Genomic DNA, 16,231 nt, shown 5'->3' with positions numbered 1-16,231 from the left:
CCTTACACTTAAATGTATGAGACAAAAACTTCTTAAGGAAAATTGATCATTACAGATTAAAAACCAAATTGGTGCTTTTTATTTTTGTAAATATCAAAGATGTACTCATGTTCACCTTTCAGTTATCACGTATATGGACCTCAAAAAAAAAAAAAAAAAAAAGGCAACCAAAACCAAAACCAAACCAAAGCAAACCAAAACAACACCCCTGAGTGTGTGTTGGTGGGAGGAAGAGAATGTCAGAGACAGAAAAACTGCACATTTTGTGTGTCTGTCTCATGTATGGTTAGTACATCGGTGATTTATCTTTTCCCAAGAGGCAGTGTATGGAAGTTTTTAAGTGAAGTCAAACTTATTAATTCTTCCATTTATAGTTAATGCTTTTTATGACTTATGAAATCTTGCTCTAACCTGCAGTCATGGAGCTTTTTTTCCTCTGTTAAGCCTTTATAATGTTGTCTTTTGTTGTAATTCGCTTGGAGCTTGTTAATAATATGAGGTCCTTTTCACACTTTTCTTTCTTTTTTTTTTCACATTTTTCTATACATATACTCAGTTCTAAGAGTATTTATTGAACATTCTGCTATTTCACCATGCTCTATTGGGCCAGTTCTTTCATAAATCATGTGTCCACGTGTGGATGGGTTTGCTTCTGAACTTCACTCCATCTTAGAATTCTATCTCTGTTTTGTCAACAGCTTATTTTAAATATTAGAGCTTTATAATAAGTTTTGAAGTCAAGGAGAATAGCTTTCTTTGCATGTCCCTATAAATTTTGAGAACTACCTTGTCAACCTGTACACACATAGCCACGTTGAGAATTTGAATTGCATGGTATCTTTAGATGCATTTGGGAGACTTAGCATTCTTTATAATTATGTTCTAATCTATTTATTTGGGTCTTCTTTAATGCCTCTCTATTAAGCATTATAATTATCTATAGGGATCTTACCTATTTTTTATTAGGTTTATTTCCATATAATTGGTATTTTGATAACAGAATAAATGGTATCTTTCTTTCCTAATTATTTTTGCTGCATTTATTGATTTTGAAACTATCAACTTTGCTAAACTCTTAACTCTAATAATGAGTTTTTTTTTTTAAGATTTATTTATTCATGAGAGACACAGAGAGAGGCAGAGACACAGGCAGAGGGAGAAGCAGGCTCCATGCAGGGAGACCAACATGGGACTCGATCCCAGGACTCCAGGATCATGCCCTGGGCTGAAGGCAGGCGCTTAACCTCTGAGCCATCCAGGTGTCCCTAATAATGAGTTTTTAATATCTCTTATCAATTCTAACAATTTATATGTAGACTATCTTGAATTTTCTATATACACAAATCATATCTTGTATGAATATTGATAACATTTTTCTCCCTTTTCTAACATCTAACTTGCATCAGAAATTTTACCTTCATCCTAAGTCTTATTTAGAAATGTACTGGTTAATTTCCAAACATAAGGGTTTTCTACTTATCTGTTTAACTGATTTTTTTTAAAAGCTTTTTATTTATTTTTTTTATTTGAAGGAAAGAGAGCATGCAAGTGGGGGGTTAGGAGCAGAGGAGAGAGAGAGAGAATCTTAAGCAGGCTCCATGCCCAGCATGGAGCCCAATGTGGGGCTCCATCTCAAGACTCAGAGATCATGACCTGAGCAGAAACCAAGAGTCAGATGCCCCTTAACTGTTTTTTCTTTTTTAAATAGATTTAAAAATTCTAATCAGAGATTATGTTCTGAGTGACTTCAGCCACTTGGAATTTGCTGAGAATTGCTTTGTGGCCCAGCAGATGGATCTTTTGTAAGCTTGTGGAGAAGCAGTTGTTCAGTGCAAAATGTCTTATACAGGATCATTAACCCAAATTTGTTCATTGTTTTGTTCAAATTTCTGCATCCTTGTGGATTTTTTTCCCTAGTTAATATTATCAGTTATTGAAAGAGGCACATTAAAATCTATTCTGTGGATTTTTCTCCTTGTGGTGCTGTCATACACATTCAGACTTATATATTACCAGTGAGTCAAACCTTCCATTTCTGCGAACTGAACTTTAATGATGCTCTTAGCTTTGAAACAAAAATATAAACTATGACATAATGCTTTTTTATCACTTGGAATTTTTATTTCATACTTATGGAAAGAACTGGATTTATTTCTACAGAGATATAATACTAAAATCACATATCAGGGGCATCTGGGGGGCTCAGTGGTTGAGCAGCTGCCTTTGGCTCAGGGCGTGATCCCTGGGTCCTGGGATAGACTCCCACTTTGGGCTCCCCGCATAGAGCCTGCTTCTCCCTCTGCCTATGTCTCTGCCTCTCTCTGTGTGGCTCTCATGAATAAATAAATAAAATCTTTTAAAAAATAAAATAAAATCACATATCAGGGGATGCCTGGGTGGCTCAGTGGTTGAGCGTCTGCCTTCAGCTCAGGGAGTGATCCCGGGTCCAGAAATCTAGTCCTGCATCGGGCTCCCTGGGAGGAGCCTGCTTCTCCTTCTGCCTAGGTCTCTGCCTCTCTCTCTCTCTCTCTCTGTGTCTCATGAATAAATAAATCTTTAAAAATTTTTTAAAAAAATCACATATCAGTACTGTGTATATATAAAAAGGGTAAATACATATGAAGTAAATTGGTTAATGCATTCTAAAACCTCTTCACATATTTAGAATTCAAATTTTTTGAATCTCTTCAACTTAGAGTCTTTGGCATTCATATTTTTCAATAAAATAATGTCCTCTAGGATGTCAAGAATGTTGGTGATGCAGCATTTCTTTAAAGTGTGCACAACTGGGGATCCCTGGGTGGCTCAGTGGTTTGGGGTCTGCCTTCGGCCCAGGGCGTGATCCTGGAGTCCCGGGATTGAGTCCTGTGTCGGGCTCCCAGCATGGAGCCTGCTTATCCCTCTGCCTGTGTCTCTGCCTCTCTCTCTCTCTCTCTCTCTCTATCATAAATAAATTTTAAAAAATCTTTAAAGTGTGCACAACTACTGTCTCCATTCTGTAAATTTTGATGCTGGCACTTTCTTGATCTTACCAAAAGTTCTTAGTAGAAAATTTTCAGACAAGAACGAGGACTCAGATTCACACTCCGTCTGCAAATGGTCCTTATATGGTTTGTTGACAGAAACACTGAGGGATTGTAGTGGCCTAGTCATGCCATCATGATTAACAACCATATCACTATACTTTTAGATGAAATTATTATTTAAGTGTTCAGAAATATGTCCATAAAATCACCGAGGACCAGAATATATAGTAGGTTCCTGGGAGTCTATTCCATAAGCCTTCTAACCAGTCCTCTATCAGCTCAACCACTACCCGTACTCTTTGGATCCACTCCTAATAATATCTTTGAAGAAGTTCTTATTCTTATACATTGTTTAAATTAAATTAAATATGGCAGTAACTTCAGCAATTGGCAGTTATAAGATTACAGTGACCTACTGCTTGCCATAACTCAAACTCAGACTCGAAAGATCCTTTTGTGTTGACAGTGTAATATTAAGTCTCATCAAAGAAAACAAATTCCCATCCCAGGCATTACCTATTTGATTAAGCACATATTTAACTTTTTCCTTCATGGCATAGTGGAAGTTAAATGCATTCTGTTCCAAATCAGGAGGAAGTTTCTGACAAATAGATATCATACATCTTACACATAGTTCCTTGCAACACATGATTCATTTACTCAAGTTTCCTATTGCATGGAGATTTCATTCCCCTATTGTGAGGAATCTGGCAATTTCTCTTGCCACTACTGCTTTGTGTATGATAGGCAATCCTTTTGCATGAATCTCAGTAATAAAATATAACACATTTTCTTCTGCCTGTGTTCATCTTTCTTCCTTTCTTACATCCTATAAAGGACTTTACTGTTACTTTCCATGAAAATATGGAATTTAGGATCATCCATCCAGTGACAAATAATTTACTTAACAAATATCAAATGTATACCCTGCTGATTTGTTCCCATCCCATTCTGCATACATGATAGCTATTCGTTTCAGTCTTAAATCAGTATTACATTGATGACACTTTAAACAGCAATTAAACTCAACATATGCTACGCTGACAGTGCACATTATTCAACCGAAGTGACAACACAAATAGCTGTGACCCAATTTCACATCATAGGCAATGACAATGACATTGCATTTGCCACCTGACAACAATAAGTAAGAGATGCTATTGATTAGAAGAAGCATTTTCATTTCAGAGATTAAAATGCTAAAAAGGGTGTCTTAGAATTGATAAATAAGCTGTTTTATTCTTTTTTTGCTACTTTATGCTAACTTCTTTGGCTTTCCTTCAAATTATTCTCCTGCCCTTCCATCTGATTTCTAATTTTGACTTGTCACTAGTGACTAGTTCATCTGTTTGTTTTTTTTCTCCCAAATGGTCCAAGGAGTACCAGAATCAGAGGTAAAGGATATGAGAAGTCTTGCTCAAAATAATCTCCTCCACTCAGGTGGCAGAGAATCAGATTTTACAACTAGACATTCACTCTTTTGAGTTATTTCTCCAAGGATCCCCTTTAAAATGCAAACACATGAGGCAGAGTCAACACTATATTTAATTAATTTCCTCAGCACTGTGCAAGAATGATCAGATGTTGCTTTCTGGCTGCTGGGACTTGGCAACTGCAGGATGAAAGTGATGGGTCCCAGGACAAATTTCAGAGGAGTCTTGAATGAGGGAGTCAATAGTAGTCAATGGGGACGTGGGATTCTGAAGAAACATGTAACCAACAAAATTCCAGTACAAAAAGTGTAATTGGGAGTTGATCCCCAAAAACACAGTTATGGGAGGGAGGATAAGTGAGACGAAGAAAAGAAGGCATCCAATAGAGGGGGTATTATCAAGTCATTGTCTAACATGGGCTGGGAGGCAGTGTAGAACATGTGACAGAGCTATCTCTCCAAGGGTTTTGGGAAATGGAGTATGTTTACACCAACTGTAGTCTTCATTAGCCCTGAAGCAAAAGAAATGTAGATGCTGGCATTTCAGAACATTGAACGAAAATGATGAGGCCCAAGGGATATGGAAGGGCACCCCCTGCCTCTGCTACACCAGCTCTTCTCCCCACAGGTGGCTTCTCATTGTTTTTAACTACTCCCAACCATACTACACCGAAATGTTGACACTTCTTCTTTTATGGTGTCTCTGGGATGTGACGCAGTTGTCTCCAATTACGGAGTAAAATGTTTTCATTCACATTTTTATTGGCAATATGCACCCTACTGCACACTTCTGGTTGCCAATTAGCTCTCTCCCCTTTTATCCTCCCAAATACTGCTGTTTGATTATTTTTATCTTTGCCCAAAACACACTGGCCAGTTTCTACTTAACAATATGCTCTCTCAGCATCAGCCTTTTACTATTTCTTTCCCTTTATTCTGAGCACATGATTTTTCATAATGGTTTCTACCTAGTATTTCCTCATGAGAATCATAAGAGCAAGTCTAGGATGGGGAAAAACCCAGTAATTTGAGCAAGAGCTGATCTGGTCATCTTAAGGTTGATTTAGATGTAGAATGACCCGTCTAAGAGACTTAGACGACATTATCCTTTATGGTAATTGAAGCCACAATGAGACACCACTACACTATCTTTTGGAAAGGTTAAATCCAAAACACATGCTACACCAAACACCAATGAGGGTGTGGTGCAATGGGAGCTTTCAAATGGTACAGCCACTTTGGGAGATAGTTTGGCAGTTCCTCACAAAGTCAAACATACTCCTACCATACAATCCAGCAGTTAGGCTCCTAGGTATTTACCCACATGAATTAAAAACTTATGTTCACACAAAAACTAGCATACAAATGTGTCTAGCGATTTTACTCCTAATTATCAAAACTTGGAAGCAACCAAGATGTCCATCAATAGTGAATGGATAAACAAACTGGTACATCTCTAGGACGGAATAGGACTCAGTGGTAAAATGAAATGAGCTGTCGAGCTACACAAAGAGGAAACCATTGCTGAATGAAAGAAGCCAATATAAAAAGGCTGTGTCTGTACTATGGAGACAGTGAAAGCATCAGTGGTTGCCCAGAGCTGGGGGGCAGGGACCGAGGGAGAGATGCACAGGGGGCGTGTGGGGGGCTCTTAGGGCACAGGGCCTCTTCTGTAGAGGCTGCAGTGGCGGATACCTGGCCGTACAGTCAGCCCTAAGGTAAACCACAGACTTTAACACTGTATTATTGATTCCTCCATCGGAACAAAGGCACCACAGAGAACACAAGATAGTAATGCAGGGGGGCTTCTGGCAGGGGGGAGGGAGGCTGAGGGAGTGATGGGAACTCTTTGCGCTTCCCGCTCAGTTTTTCTGTAAACTCAAGGCAGCTCCAGAAAATCAAGCCTATTTTTAAAATCATCTTATGGAAGCCACAGTTCTCACTTATCCTTATGCTATTTCTCTGGCCAGGAGTGAACAAATTTCAAATGAATAGAGTTTACCTGCCTTTCTTGCTCAGTCAGCCTTAAATCCTCTCGTCACCACATAGATTTTCTTGATAAAGCATGAGGTAGAGAGTCTCCACGGATAGAAATGATTAATGCCTTAGTTCTACTTACTTTCTATTAACAGAAGGAGTTTTCTTTGTTGCCTCTTGGGGGTGTTAGGAGAGTTTAAAGCTCACAAATGGCCACAAATAGAAGATGAAAATCTTCCAATTGGTTTCACAGAAATGAAAGAAAAGACTGGTTATAAAGACAATGAAGACTGAGTTATGTTCTAGGAAATGCATTTACATGAATATAAGCTCCAGAAAAAGGAAGACTAGGTATTTGGGGCTTTCAGGACAATAGACTGTAGGGACTTTCTTGTCATCTCTTTAGGACTAACTTTTGCATGCACATAAATACATAAAAGCTTCTTTGAATTAAAAAAAAACTCCACAATCTAGCAATTAGAATAATAATGATATAATGCTTTCACTTGAGCATAATTCATGCCATCTTTGGAAGAAAAGAACACCACACTATCTAGGCATAGGAAAAAACCCGGAGGGAACACATCAAACTGTCATTAATGATTATCCTTGGGGAAATGGGAAGGGGGGATGGAAATTTTCACTTTTACCTCAATTCTTCAGCATTATTAGAATTTTTTTAAAAGATTTTATTTATTCATTCATGAGAGACACACAGAGAGAGGTAGAGACATAGGAAGAGGGAGAAGCAGGCTCCCCGGTGAATTAAAGAATAGCAACTATTTTATCTTATTTATGTATTTTTTTGGTAACTATTTTATATATACTTAGAGTTTATATATATACATAGTTTGTTTGTAGTTTGTCTGGAAAGTCAAGGTTATAAAGTCTCATTTTTATGCCTAAAATCACCCAATCATTAAACTCACTGCTGCTACTATAATAAGAAAAGTTGTTTTTTCCCTTATATTTTCTAACTATATTTCTTTTGGCTCCTCTACCTATTTTTAAAATGTAGTGAATTAAAGCAAAATGGGGAGCCTGATGCGGGACTCAATCCCAGGACCCCAGGATCACGACCTGAACCAAAGGCAGACACTCAACTGCTCAGCCACCCAGGTATCCTGGCATTACTAGAATTTTTAAAATAATTAAGCATGTGTCATTTTTAAAATTAAAACTAAACACGAAGTGATAAATTATATGTATATTCTTCATATAAGATCTTTCTCTTTGCTTGATTTAGGCAAAGGTTTTTGTAAAAGATGAATGTTGGCTTTGAAACTTTGAAAGAAGGAAAAGAGAGTTTGGCGCCTAATAGATCATTATGACGACCAAAATTCAATGCTCCTTGGCAATTCACAGCCTTGGAATTAAGAGATAAATGAACTGCTTAACTCAAAATGACAGCAAGAACACAAGGTAGATGTTAACAAACTCCACTTACCATTATATATTTGAACATAATAATAATAATGGAACCTGCCATTTGCCGACTACCTATTATATGCAAGGGGCTTTACAAGCTTTGTTTTTAATACTGACAATAGCCTGCAAGGTACATATTAGGAAGCTCAGGGTTATGTCTTTTCTGAAAAGTCATAGAACTAGGAAGTAAGGGAGAAGAAACCCTTCAAATCTAGGTGCATTTTATTTAATTTATGACCTTACCAAATCATTACTGCCTTTAAAAAAAATGTACTCCCCGTTTATTTAACCAAAACCCTTGAGCCACAGATGCATTTAATTTTATTTTTCCCTGGAAATTATAATACTTTCTATGATAAATCTGTTCAAGGACTAACCATTCTTTATGGAACCTCAAGATAGCTAGCTGCAGTGGTAAAAACAAAGCAACCAACAGAAAAGGAGCATGTGTTTGATTACAAAATTATTCAATCACTTCCTGAGACAACTGAGGTCTTAATACCTCTGGCAGTTATCGTTACTTTAGAGAGAGGCAATCTGCCATGGACCCTGGGTGTCCCCTGCACGATCTTGCTGGATATGGCAAGAGTGCAAGACCCAGACCATTCTTTACTCATTTTTTCAGATTTGTATTTGCAGCAAGCAACCTTAAATGAGGTAAAGTCTCCCCACCGAGCCCAGGTGAAGGGCAGGCTTGCTTTCCCTACCTATCAGAATAGTGAATTCCTGAAGTTCAGTATTCTCCTCCTGTAACACAATCCACTGAGTGTGCAGACACCTCTGAGGAGCCCACTGCATCACCCTAGCAACTCAGGGTACATGGGGAACCGATACAAATGGTCATGAAGCTCAGACTACTGCTTTTGCGATGAATAATAATGATCCAGAGACATGTCTTTTTCTAGCAGCCCTGAAAACAATACAAGCTCACTTGTTAGCTTGAAAGGAAGGAAAGGAGGTAAGGAGGACCCTGTGCACATCCTGGTACCTACTTGTGTTATAAAACATCTCACACAGAATTTCTATGATTTATTTCTATATCTGATTCCCCATCTAGACTCTGCATCTGTCAAAAAGCAGGGATTGGTCTTCTTCAAGACTAATCTGGAAATAGCTGTCACCTTGTAGGAACTTCATAATACATGCTGAATGATCAACGGTGGGGTGAATAAATTACGATAATCTCCTCCTGAGATAATAACAGAAAAAGCCTATTATTCAACCTCTATGTTGGTAAAGGCCTATGTCTTTTTGTTGTTGTTGTTGTTAGAGACGGCAAGAGGGACAGAAGAAGAGGGAGAGAGAATCTTAAGCAGGCTCCATGTCCAGCACAGAGCCTGGGGTTGAGGCTTAATCTCTCAGCCCTGAAATCATGACCTAAGTCAAAATCAAGAGTTGGATGCATAACTGACTAAGCCCCTCAGGTACCCCCAGGCCTCTCTCTTTAAATCCTTCTGGAGATTTTGTTAGTCATGTGTCCCCAGTAGCCAGAAAGATGAAACTGGAGTCTTGAGATTGCTCGGAAGAGGAGAGCAGGTATGAAATATTGCCAGAGATGGCAACTTCGCCTCTCAAAGGCCTGATGGGATTCTCACTTGGTTGACAGGTAGTGAGGCTGCTTTGGGGAGACTTGAACCATGAGGGTTGTCCCCCAGGGCATGGGGGTTCACACCCAAGCTGAGGCTCCTGCTTTCTGTAAGGTAAGACATCTTTTATTGATGGTAAAGGAATCAGTGTCCTGTGCTTATGTCTAATGATATCCTTTGGTCACCCTTTCACCTGTACTCTTGTGATAACAAGGACACATCATTATCCTAATTACAGAGTATTAAGACAAAAGTATAAAGACAGGAAAATGGAATATTAAGTGTAAATCTTGGTAAGGAAGGCATCACACATCTCTCTTACTGAGTAAATAACTGTATGTACAGCAAAAACAAGAGACTCTAATAAAAGTCTAGAATGCATAATCAAGATGACATGTTTTTTTTTCCCCCCTACACTGGCCATAACTCTCTACAACAGGAAATGGGGAAAATGTTATAATCAGAATAATATGAAAAATAATTTTTAAAACTTAGGAATAAATTCAACAAGAAAGGTTCAAGTCATATGAGTTAAACTAGCATCATATTGAAGAATTTAATCAAGATCTAAAAGGGGATAAATTAAAAACATAACAGGATAAACAAAACAGAACTCCAGATATATAGTATCATAAAAATGTTAATTGTCCCAAAACGAATACATATATTTAATGCAATTTAAGTTAGACTCCCAAGAGTTGCTTTCAGAGGGTTTGGGTTGAAGGGAAGAGTCAATAACTTTAAAATGAAAGAAATGTTGCACAACAGTTAAGAAACTGCAAAAGCTAGTTTTTTAGTGCTTAAAATATGTCAGGAAATTTTCTAAGTGTTTTATGTTTTGCTTCATTTAATCTTCACAACAACTGTGATACATAAGATTATCCCAATTTACAGATAGGTAAACTGAGATAATGAAATGTTCAGCAACTTGAAGCCAGGATTCAATTTGACACCAGCGTGTGTGCTTCCAATCAACCACCAGGTCACGGTCTCCAAGTTGGAGGGAGGAGGATTTCCCATACAAGATACTGACGTATACTATGAAGGGTAGTACATTTCTAATTCATAAATACACACTATAATCAATACTACTGACATTTAACTAATTAGCAGAACACACCAGAGAGTGATGGAAAATTATCATTTGTGAAAATTAAAATATGAAAGGTGGTATTTCAGTTCAGTGGGGGAAAATGATTACTTAAAAAAATCTTGCTGGTATACTTGCTTATCAATCCAGAAGAAAAAAGCTGGATTTCTCTATGAATAATTCTATCTAGACTGAAGTCATAATTAAAAAAAAATGTTAGAGTAAAATTTAGGGAAACATGTATAATTTAAGAGTTGGGAGATTTTTAGCAATGGCAGGATCCCCAGAAACTATATTCAAAAAGATGAATTTTTCACTACATTTGACAACTTTTTGTATGGAAAAATATGTCATAAAGCCAAAAGACACATGGTAGTCTGAGAAAAATATCAATAAATCATATGAAAGAGCTATTTTACATGAAAGATATTTTTTAAATATTAAAAATTTTTATTAAAGTATAATTAACATAGTGTTATATTAGTTTCAAGTGTACGGTATGTTTCAACAATTCTGTGTATTTTCCAGCACTCATCACAATAAATGCACTCTATCTATTTCAACACTCTCACACACACACACACACACACACACACACACACTTTCCCTTTGGCAACCATCAGTTTATTTGTATTTAAGAGTCTGGTTTTTTGTCTCTTTTGTTCATTTTCTTTTTTGTTTCTTAAATTCCACATAAGAACAAAATCATACAGTATTTGTCTTTCTTTGACTTATTTCACTTAACATTATACCCTATTGCAAATGGCAAGATCTCAATTGTTTTCCATGGTTGAGTAATATTTCATTGTATATTTATACCACATTTTCTTTATCCATTCTTCTATGGATGGACACTTGGGATGCATCCATATCCTGGCTATTAAAAATAATGCTGCAATAAATAAAGGGGTGCATACATCTTTTTGAATTAGTGTTTTCATTCTCTTTGGGTAAATATCCAGTAGCAATATTACTGGATTATATCACACTTCTAATTTTAATTTTTTGAGCAACCTCCGGACTGTTTTCCATTGTGGCTGCACCAAATTACATTCTCACTAACACTGCACAAGGATTTCTTTTTCTCCACATCCTCATGAACATTTGTTGTTTCTTGACAGGTGTGAGGTGACATCTCATTGTGGTTTTGACTTGCATTTCCCTGATTAGTGATGCTGAGCATCTTTTCAATGTATCTGTTCATCTGCATATCTTCTTCGGAAACATGTCTATTCTGGTCCTCTGCCCATTTTTAAATTGGATTTATTTGGTTTTTTGGTGTTGAGTTTTGTAAGTTCTCTATATATTTTTGATATTAGCCCCTTGTCAGATTTATCATTTACAAGCATCTTCTTCTATTCAGTAGGTTCCCTGGTTGATGGTTTCCTTGCTGAAAAGATTTTTATTTTAATGTAGTCCCAATAGTTTAATTTGTTTTTGTTTCCCTTGCCTCAGGAAACATATCTAGAAAAATGTTTCTACAGTTGATGCCAAAGAAATTACTGCCTATGTTCTCTTCTCAGAATTTTATGGTTTCAGGTCTCACATTTAGGTCTTGTATACATTTTGTATTTTTGTGTGTGGTGTAAGAAAGTGGTCCAGTTTCATTTTTTTTGTGTGTGTGTAGCTGTCCAGTTTCCCCAGCACCGTTTATAAAAAAAAAAAAAGACTATCTTTTCTCCACTGTATCTTTTTGCCTCCTTTGTCAAAGATTGACTCTATGAGCATGGGTTTATTTCTAATATATAAAGAATCCTTTGAAATTGATGAGAAAGCCTACTAGAAGAAAGTAAATAAGAGACTGACAAAAGAGCACATCCAAAGAACTAATAAATTTGAGAAAGGATGCCCAGCCTCAGTCAGAGAAAAGCAAAAGTAAGATAGTAAGAGAGATTATTTCTCAACAATCAGGGAGGCAAAAATGAAAATGAATAAAATACCTACTGCTAATGGAGATGGGGAGAGAGGGTCCTCATATCCTCATACACTTTACTGATGGAAACATGTCAACTTTATAACCCATTTTGGAAAGCAATCTGACACTATAACCTAAAATTTTAAGTCCTTATGCCTTTGACTAGCAAGCCCATTTCTAGGAATCTATCCCGTAAAAAGACAAGCACTAGCCCGTAAGAATGCACGCACAAGGTTGTTTGTTATGACACTGTTTATGATAGAGGAAAACTGGAAGCAAAGTGCTTGCTCACCTAACGGGAATGGCTCAATAAACTGTGGCACAGCCACTCCACAGACCGTTTGCTACCGTTAAAATCTAGAGGCTTCTCTGATGGAAACTTTGGAAAGTAGCAAAACTTCATTTTTGCAAATGACAAAAATCTTGACTTCCTCACCTATAAAACCCCATAAAGACAGATGATATATATGGGGATAAATTGTACATTCTCCTATTTTATTTAAGTAATCAAGTACAGGTATGGACGAGCACACATTGGTTAACAATGATATCCTTGGGGGTGATGGCATGGATGGAAATAAGAGAAAAAAGAAAAAAAAGTTTGCAATAAAAAGGCTGCACGTATAATACCGCATTTATGGTAAATCACTTGTGTGTATTCAGTAAAAGCATGAAAAGACAGTGACCAAAATGTTCATGGTGATTATCTTATTTTGATGGAATTTCAGGGGATTTTTAGTTTCTTCTTAGACTTTTCATTGTTGTTTGAGTATTTACAAAGATTTGTGTTATTAAGCAATTGGAAAACATTTTCAAACTATTTTTATAATAAAAATTCCATTAGTAAAAACATATTAATTTAATTACTGTGCAAAACTTAGAAAATTAGAACTCCTAAAGCAAGAAGTGGAAAAATCATTCCAATCCGAAAAAATAAAACCATCTCTGAAGAAGGTTGACATTTACAAAGCAGCCCTCAAAGTGTCCCTGTACATTTTCCATTGAACAAAAATCCACGATCTCTTTACAACTGTAGCGGAGATATTACTACAACTTAACCAGCACCTGAGAGAAATGGAAACGGAAAAATTGCTAATAGTTCATAAAAAATGGAAAGTGAGTGCACAAATGATCTATAACTCAACCGTGAATATAAGGCCAGGTCACAGATGCATTTCTAAAACAATGAATCCTACTGTTGGTTTATAGATACCCAGAGCGACACTTGAAAAGTGGTCTTTAGAGTGGCCTAAAATGCAAGCCACACTAACACCTTTATGCTTAAAGTAGCTTTTTCTCTCAGAGCACCTCTAGAAAAGATGCTAGCCAGGTAAAATTTGTCTCTTGGTGACCAGCTCTGGCTTTCAGGACTATTTCCACTTCCAGCTTCTAGCAAAATGTATGATCTCATTCCCCTAGTTCCTTGATCAGTTAGAGCTAATTCTAGTCACTTTCTCCTATCATCTTGGATGCAAAATCCTGTTAGGCTGTATGGGTTTCTATATGTTATTGCCTCAGGGCCTTGATCACTTGACATGCTAAACCAGCAGCATTTGTACAAGGCCTTTATGGAGACATGGTTTACCCAGAAGAAAAGCCCTGGAAAGTCCTCAGGATTTGAGGTCAGAAGTCAGGGTTTTACCGGAGTCTTGCCATTAACTATGACATTAAAAAACAAAAACAAAAAACCCCTGTGTTACCTCTCTTGAGCCTTGATTTCCTCCCCCATAAAATCTGTACCTTTTCTCTCCTAGGTTGTGAGAATCAAGTGGGATGCTGGTAAGATCACACCCAGTCATTAAACAAAGGTCATTTATGTTTTTCTCTGATTGCAGAGACAAAATACCCTTTGAAGAAAAATTTAAAGTGGAAAACTCAGTAAGAAAATAAAATCACCCATAATCACAACATCTGGAGATAACCAATGTCAATATTTTGACATATCCATTTAGCTTATTTCCTCTGTGTGTATATTTACGTATATTTACACACACTCTAAAAAAATAAAATTCAGAGCACATCCTGTATGTCAAAATGTATCTGTTTTTCCATTGCATTGATAATTCTGATGTCATTAAAACATCTACAATATCATTTTTTAAGTATTTTAACTGTGTAATAACCATCTACAATATCATTTTAATAGCTGTTAATGGTTATTCTAGACCTAGTCTGGTTTGTTTAATAAATTATCCAGTTGGTATTTAGATTACTTGCAGTTTTCACCATTAAAATGCTGTGATTTATTGTTAAACCAACTTCATTAAACTATAGCATTTAGACCCTGTTCATTTGTTTTTGCCTACTTGATAGGTCAGAGACAGAGAAAAGTGTTAAAGTGTCCCACTACTACTTGTCTCTTGTGTCTTCTTCTTGTGCTTATTATAATTTTTACTTTACTTGTTGATTAACAATGCTTTGTTGCATACTGATCTGTGAATGGTAGATGTTCATTTAAAATTGTCTCTAAGAGTCATATTATATTTACCCTGATGATTTCTTTTGGACTGGAACTTGACTCTAACAACCTCATAACCATCGTGAGGATTAAATGAGATGTTATATGTCCTTAGTACTAAATAAATGTCAGCTATTATATCTCATTTCTATTTTATGATATTATTATAACATCATACATAGTGATGGTGCTTTCTTTTTGTTTGTATTTGCCTGATAGATCTTTGCCTTTGCCTTTTACTTTTAACTCTTCTAGAACCTAATTTTAGGGGGTTGCTTGTAATAGCATGTTATTGAATTTTCTGTTTTGATTCCAAGTGAAAATCTTCATTTTTGAAGACAGCTTAGGGACACCTGGGTGGCTCAGGGTTGGACATCTGCCTTCAGCTCAGGGCGTGATCCTCGGGTCCTGGGATCGAGTCCTGCATTGGGCGCCCTGCCTGGAGCCTGCTTCTCCCTCTGCCTGTGTCTCTGCCTCTCTCTGTGTCTCTCATGAATAAATTAATAAAATAAAAAAAAAATAAAGATAGCTTAAACTATTTGGATTCATTGCCACATTTAATGATTTCATTTTACTTTGTCACCTGGTTTTCTATTTCCTTTGCCTATCTTTTGCTCCGTTTCTTCCACCTTCTCCACTTTTTTCAGAAGGTATCCATATAGTTTTACATGCTTCTAGCAATAATCTTTGAATATACCAAAAGCTATTTTTGGATCTAGTGGTTCTCAACCACTGCAGCCACTTGGTGGGTAGTTTCACATTCATACATGCTCCTCTCCCTATGGATGGCAGCACTGATACCATGGGCTGGATTATACACAATTCCCAGTTGCTCCCTCTCTAATTCGTCCATTCTCACTAGCACTAATCACAAGATGCGGCTACATGACGTTGTGATTCAAACCTCACTTATAGGGCAGCCCGGGTTGCTCAGCAGTTTAGTGCCACCTTCAGCCCAGGGCCTGATCCTGAGACCCGGGATCGAGTCCCGCATCGGGCTCCCTGCATGGAGCCTGCTTCTCCCTCTGCCTGTGTCTCTGCCCCTCTCTCTGTGTGTCTCTCATGAATAAATAAATAAAATCTAAAAAAAAAAAAAAAAAAAAACCTCACTTATAGTGTCTGGAGTAAAAGGTAAACTTTTGAAATTCCATGTCAGAATAAGGTGTGTAGCATACTTTAATTAAATCTCTCAACTCTACCTCCAAATGGTTTTTTTTGGCAACCCAGAAAAGTATTCTAGAACATACAGATATAAAATTTTACATTAAGTATATAATATATAATAATATATTATATAAATAAATATATAAAATTTACAT

At 36.8% G+C, this 16,231-nt stretch overlaps 1 protein-coding gene across 9 annotated transcripts in view; it reads right to left on the bottom strand.

The window, feature by feature from the left end:
- Positions 1-16,231, bottom strand: part of STAT4 (signal transducer and activator of transcription 4) — a 118,886-nt gene that overhangs the window by 42,762 nt on the left and 59,893 nt on the right. The window lies entirely within an intron of this gene.

The sequence above is a fragment of the Canis aureus genome, chromosome 36, assembly GCF_053574225.1.
Source record: "Canis aureus isolate CA01 chromosome 36, VMU_Caureus_v.1.0, whole genome shotgun sequence".
NCBI classification, from domain to species: domain Eukaryota; kingdom Metazoa; phylum Chordata; class Mammalia; order Carnivora; family Canidae; genus Canis; species Canis aureus.
This window is presented reverse-complemented; position numbering and strand designations above follow the sequence as displayed.